This window comes from Aphis gossypii, chromosome X (assembly GCF_020184175.1).
Source record: "Aphis gossypii isolate Hap1 chromosome X, ASM2018417v2, whole genome shotgun sequence".
Lineage (NCBI taxonomy): Eukaryota > Metazoa > Arthropoda > Insecta > Hemiptera > Aphididae > Aphis > Aphis gossypii.
In genome coordinates, this window is record NC_065533.1 from 29,401,755 (window position 1) to 29,409,291 (window position 7,537).

The 7,537-nt window shown below is 24.1% G+C and overlaps 1 long non-coding RNA gene across 1 annotated transcript; it reads right to left on the reverse strand.

The window, feature by feature from the left end:
• Window positions 1-2,735: 2,735 nt before the first annotated feature.
• LOC126552062 (uncharacterized) lies at window positions 2,736-5,040 on the reverse strand. Its single transcript, XR_007605920.1, has 3 exons — window positions 3,672-5,040; window positions 3,527-3,602; window positions 2,736-3,447 (listed from the first exon to the last, which is right to left on the reverse strand). It is a non-coding gene; the product is annotated as an uncharacterized LOC126552062 (long non-coding RNA).
• Between the last annotated feature and the right edge of the window lie 2,497 nt (window positions 5,041-7,537).

A 7,537-nucleotide genomic window follows, 5' to 3' on the forward strand; every position in this document is an offset into this window, starting at 1 on the left:
CCTATTACAGGTTGTGTTCGGTCCATCATTTAGTCTTCTCGAAAAATTCTCAATCCCCAGATAATATTTTCTATTCCATATTATATTATTATGTTTGAAGGGCATTATTATTTTATAGCTAGTTTTATTAGAACAATTTTCAATTATTTTAAAATTATTAATTGTAAATTGGATTTTATTTGCTGAGTGCTTTTGGAGTCAACATAGTTTTTATTATTAGGCTTTAGATCGATTTAAGTATTTAACCACGCTAAAATTGTATTAAACTTTTACGTATGTTATCCATAAATACTCTATTTTTCATTCATATATTTATTGTTAAGAAATCATACAAACTTAACTTAAAAATATATTTATACAAAAGGCAGATAAATATTTTGAAAGCCACACTGCTTATTTTAATAAACTTAATGTAAGAGTTGAGATATATTTTAATTTAGAATTTAGTCTTTTGTATCTTTATTCTCCAAAGATTGTATTCTTATCTTTTGAATGTAAATGATACATTCAGTTTTCAGACATTTTTTCGTTACATAAGTACCATATGTATTTAGCTTTTATTTATTTTAAGTAGAAATTTAAGTCATAACTTGAGATTTAAATTCAATTTTGTATATTTATTGATTTGACTAATATTTTTGTTTCTTATAAACAATATATAACAATCAATCACAAAAGAAAATAATTAAATTTATTAGTGATTGTGTATTATAATAATTAAATATGAATTTATACTATGCTTTATTTATTATTATTTCGCGAATATTTTTGATAAATGGTTATAAAAATTGATTGCCATTAACATACTTGGACTTTTTACAATATGTTTAGAAGACTATTATGATCAACACCCACCGTGAAATCATAAATGATTGCATTATATATTTTGTTTATTATTGTATTTAATGAATACATTTTTTATTACACCTTAATATTTTGCTTAGAATATAAAGGTGATATTATAACATTGTTTATTAAAGGAAAATTATTATAAACAATTATTAAGTTATTTATTACGTAAATTTTTTAATGTTTAAATCAACTAAGTATCCATATTCGTTTGTTTGAAATAAAATACCTATGCATATCATATCATTTATATTGAATTCCAAACAAATTATATAGTTTTAAATTTGGTATATAATAAGTCAATACACGGGGTCTTTTCTCGCAGATATCAAACAAATGGTCTTAAAACACTTTAAATCACTTATAGGTACAATGTAACCATAGCCATACAATATAATACGTATTATTTAATGAAATAATTAACCAAAAGTAGGTGTACGGTGTCCGTTCATTAATAAACAAATATTTAGGACTCAGGTTTATCAGTTATTTAATTTTAACAATATTACTCAATTTACAACGCGCACAACTGAATCTATACATTGATCATTATAACAATATAATAAATATACCAAGCACGTGTGAGCAAATTGCAAATCTTTTGAAGCGATACAGATGACAAACAGCAAAAAAAAAAAAAAAAACCTTATGTAATAATTATTTAATGACCGGTTTTTTGCGTTATATAGGTGTCTATGTGACTTCATATTATTAATATATATGGTATTATATTATTATATCAGATTTGTTCGAGAATATTCGCGAGGAAATGAAAATCGATTTCTGACACGGTGTCATTGAAAGAGGATGCTACCATACTCATTCGTTGTGTTGTTTGTCATTCACATACTTACATAATATATTAGTAAACAATTTATACGTTTTTCGTTACTTCTATTTTTTTTTTTTTTTTTAATATCAGATTATATCTTATTTAGATTAAATTGATCTACTATAACGTCTATAACACTTAAATTTAATTAATTTAATTCTAAACTCTAAAGGAAATTTAGGTAAATATAATCAGAAAATTTAAAATTACTTATAACTATATATTTAAAAGTAAAAAAATTATTGATAGATTTTGTTAGATACCCACCATATTATATTAAGTATTAATTTAATTATAAGTAAATTAATTTTAAAATCAACATTTAAAAACAAAAAAAAATGTATACAAAAAAGAAATATTAATTTAATAGTACTTATGTTATGTTCTGGCCTCAGGACTTACTCACTAAATAGGATGTTTAATGTATATACTATAAATATTTCTTATTAAATTACAAAAAAACTAAAATAGACAACATATAGTGTTAAATAGTGCGTAAATATTTTCAATTTCACAGTTTTTCGTTATTTTTTCCCAATTATTTTAAAAGGTATTGAAAATTATCTATTACTATTTATTTTAATCTCCCTCTCTTCTCTCCCTCAAAGTACCAATCAGACTCAATTTTCTACCAGAAACCACCCTCTATAGTCTATATAGAATATTGAAGATTTTTTTTTCTTAAACGTGATGACACGTCTGCAGTCACACATACACACATAAAAAATAATAATAAAAACACAGATCTTGTAAAAACCCAATACATTTTATCATTCAGCAAAGCGTCTAAATTGTTAGTAGGTATACCAATTTCAATAAAAGAATAGTATTAAGTTTCTAATAAATTATACAATATTAAAAAGTTATAAAATAGGTATACAATAAATTAATATAAATAAATATTTGTTAAAAAAAAATGATAAAGTATTATTATATTTTTAATTTTATGATAAAATTTAATATCGAGAATTACTAAACTAAAATGTTTATTGAATCCGATTTCTCTTATTTATTTTCCAACATAGATAATATTGTTAACTCTAAATATTATTATGCGTAAATTAATTCTAATAGGTACTAAAACTAATGAAACTAAATGTTAACTTCTGAATTTAATTTGTCTACGTAACACGTTTATAAGACGGTTAGCTATATAGTAAATAGCTTACCAATGCACTTATATTATTTCAGATACAGCTTTTAAAGCTAACAATCACAATACTTACTATATACTATATACAATATAAATATAAAAAAATTGCATTAATCTCTTTATAGAAATTATTTTTTGATATTTTATTTTTCATAGTATAAAAATCATATGTTAAATTCTAAAAAAATATAAACACTTCTTCCATAAATTCTAAAAAACCAAAAAAAAAGCTCATATTACTTATATTATTCTAAAACTGCCCCTTACAATAATCTAAAATCAAAAGTGGTCTATTTTAAATAATTGATTTATTGTAGGTACTTATCAAATGAACTATCAAAACATCTGTTAATACAGCTCTAAACATTTATAGACTTCTGCATTATGATTAAAGACATTTAACGTTATAGTGATAATTGTGTAGCATGGTTTGTGAAGGTTCAGTGTAATAATATGTAGTATAACGCGTAAGGCGCGTAGTACGAAAAAATCCATTATTTAGTTTTCTGTCTTTATTGAATATTATGCATACCCTTTGATTTTTATTTTAATGCAGCCGGCATTCGAAAAGTGCAAAAAGTTTGAATTCGCCACTTTCAAAATAACACGATATCTGCAAATAAAGGAGAAAGTAGACACATAATATATCTACATTTTAATACGAGAAATTATTTATTTATATGTATTTATACCTATCACATGCAGTGTATCGATCCAAATAACCTCTCGTTATATGGCAGGTACTTTTTTTGGTTTATATATACGTACCTATTAATATTAGGATTGGTCACGTTTATTACGAGAAATAAGAAGCATTATATTTAATTATCTACCTACCATTTTATAATCGTGCAGTTCTCTAGACCGACTAGACCCGTCGTGAAACAACTTTTGACTTGAACAGTTATATGTATATAGGTACAATATAGCTTAGTATGTATTATATACATATGTGCATAACATCACTACTCTGTACGAAAGATCGCGACCGGAAGGTCCGATAATAATGCAGCACACGTGGTTGTGAATAAATCATTCGACTGGGTATATTATAATATTATAACCACTTTAGGACTGGACTATGTTGCCTCTCGGCAACCGGTTCACTATAATTTTATAGTAGCCATCAAGATGCAGTTTATACTATTACCGTATAGTGCATTTTATGTATAAATTCGATGCGATTAATAATCCATAAGATATCTGTGCCTAAAAATTCTTAAATATACCTACCCACTGAAATAATATTCATTAAGTATAGAAATAATTTAAACAAAATTATTCGTGTAATATAATTGCAATCCATTAATATAAAATTGAGTTCTTACATTTTTTTAATGTTGTCATTAAATCCCGTGGTGCATCATTTGTCCATCATTATAGTGCCGTGCCGTACTGAGCCCGATATTGGGATCAGGCCTAGCTAGTGAATAATATCGAACAACAGCTGCAGAGTAAAACCGAGTAGGGCAAGCAAACGTCGTTCTTGGTAATAAAAATTTATGGCCAAGTATTAAAATATTTAAAGTTCATCAATATAAAGTTTTTATATAATATTGTATCATGATTTATTTTAATGTTTCTATTTCTTACGTGTTTATTCATCTAAACCGAATTGAACGTTATATATATACATTATTGTACTATTATAGGTACAATCAGAGAAAAATATCTGAAAAGGAGTAGTTGGAAACCCCTATAACAACATTTTAATTAGTGTAGTGAAGGGGCTCTAGGGAGCTTTCATTCCACACCCCTCTACTGAAAAATATTTAAAACATAACAAAAAGATATTTTTTTGTAATACAATTTATGAGTTATTCGGGTATGTATGATATAAATAACTCTGTATAACTATCTGTGGAAAACAATTGAGCAAAAAAACTTTAACGACTAACACTATAGGACAATTTATTTATCAATGACAGCAGCAGCTATTATAAAAATAGTTAAACAAAAACTCATTTTGTAATTCTTCAGTAGTTGTAAATTATAATATATTTTTTTATAAATAAATAAATTTTTATTTTTCGTATCAATATTATGATTATGAGTTATGACTAACTGAATTATAGATAACAATAAGGAATAGTAGGGACTAAGAAATCAACTAATGTATGCCCAGAATGTTTTTGGAGAACTTCTAGCCACTCAGTCCAATAATTGCTTTCATATGTAGGTACCTACTTTTGATTACTTTATTTAAATGTTAAACACCAGCGTGTATTGCTAATAAAATTAAATAATATTTATATCTTATGATACAAAAACGATTAAATCTTTAGAAGGAATGATGCTTTTAAAATACATCATAAGATATGTTTATTGTAACTCGACTCTTATTCAAATCAAAAATCAAATCATTTAATTATATTTTCTAACATATAAATATTGTTATACTATAAAATGTGTATTATATACACATGAAGTATTAGCTATTAAATATCTCGTATTAAAAAATTATTCAAGATATTTCTTAAATTACTTCACCTTAAATCAATTAATATAATATAACACTTAATGAATTTCGTAAAAATTCTAACTTGAAATTCTTATAAAAAAATTAGTAACTATGTATTTTTGATATTTTGTAATTGGTAAATGATCAACTTATGTCAAACTTTTAATATTTTTAAGCTTTATGACCTAGCATAAAATGTTTTATTGATATTTATAAAAAATGTTCAAATTTCCAGTATTAAAATAGTTAAAAATTGTCAAAAAATTTAACCATACATAGAAAATTCTAACGTAAACATTTGATGGAAATTTCATCTATCTAAGCTCCAAGATTGAATACAATTTTGGGTTGCACAAAATAAAATAATAAATTTTAGTTAATTATTGGTTTTGTATAAAAATTCCTGTTTATTCATATTTACTTTTGTTTTTCTTGGTTATTCTTAATTCCGATATTATCTACTGGATTCAATTTGCTACAAAAATCACCCCTAATTATCCTTAAAGTAGAAAATCTAAGCATTTTTACTGGCCCAAAAGTTGATATCAGGTAAAAAAAAAATACTCATACCATTTAAAAATCAATATAGGAATCACTCCATTAATAATCTAAAATAATCGTAATATTTTTAAATATTTTATTATAATTATGTCGAGTTTAAGAATGAAATTTGATGTACCTACGTTATTTACGTACTATGAACAGATACATCATACATGAGTTTTTTTATTGTATAATATAATGCATAATAGTAATAGTAATAATGAACTGGTATATATTATAATATATTGTCTGGAAATACTATACATCTAATAAACAGTACGCGAGCCTAGCAAAAACGTGTGAAAACAAAATTGTAGGACCGTTTTCATTTTTTTTTATTACCACCGAAAATGTTGTAGGAAATTATATAGATTAACCACGAACTGAAAAAAAATTACAACAAACAATGATGTAGATTAATACATTCTGGGTCATTTGTACAATAATATTATAGATTGTTCAATAACCATACCGTATTTATAGTTGTCAGTAGTACATAAAATAATTGGGAATAAATCATTGTCCCCAAGGTCGTTATTGGATATTTTTTTCTCGGTTCATACCACAACTGGAAAATATGATAATTAATAATTTCATTGAGAACGAAATAATGGACAAGAGTCTACCCGAGCATAATATAATATAACAATAATATCTCTGACAAATAATTGAGACAATTGAGTAAAAAAAGTTACAGAACGGCTTAGAAATAAACAATCAGGTACCTAGTACGCTCAAACACTAACAAAATATATTATATAATATTGTTGAACATTTATTTATTTAATATTTGTAACAGCGCTATAGATAGTGTTATTGAGTTTTTATTTATTTAACTTTACTAGTTTAAATGACAATTCTAAATTGTAAAAACTAATAACTTGGCCTATTTTTATTCATTGAAAAATGGTACGTTAAGTGAAATCATACTTAAATATCCATAACCTAGGAGAAAATATTAAAAATGAATTAAATATTTTTTGTTTAATTACATAATTTTATTTATAGTAAATATTTTACTGTAAATAAAAATAATAACAATAATAAATATTTTTCTAGTTCTAATAATTTATTACAGAGACAAACATATATTATATCTTAATAATATCTTATTGCCTAAATAACACTATAGTGTTAAGATAAATAATGATCAAAACGTTTTATTGTTATTTAAAAAATTAAGTTATATGATTACTATATTATAGACACATAAATACATTTAAAAAATAATAAATCAATCGGGAAAAATATATTTTATTTTTTTTTAATTGGTTTATAAATTTGACTTCAATTAATATTTAACTCAGTATAATTATTTCCATTAACTTACATATTGTTGTACATGATATATATTACATATAAATAAAATATACAATATGTATCATGTATGTTGTTTTTATTATATATACAAGTGGAAATAAATGTACAAAAAAAAAATTAAATAAATAAAAATATTACACGGTAATACTGCAATTGAACAATATCTTAATATTTCATTGAAAAGTCTATATACGTAATACATAATAATAATGATTATAATTCATAATTTAAACATGCAGCTCCAGCCAACTGGAATTGATATACTAATAAATAATTCATGAATACGAGTAGAAAACGAATTTGGTAACTACCACTATAGCCGGCATAACGATGAGAAAAAAACATAATAAGAAGAAGATATGAATGTACAAACAGGTGA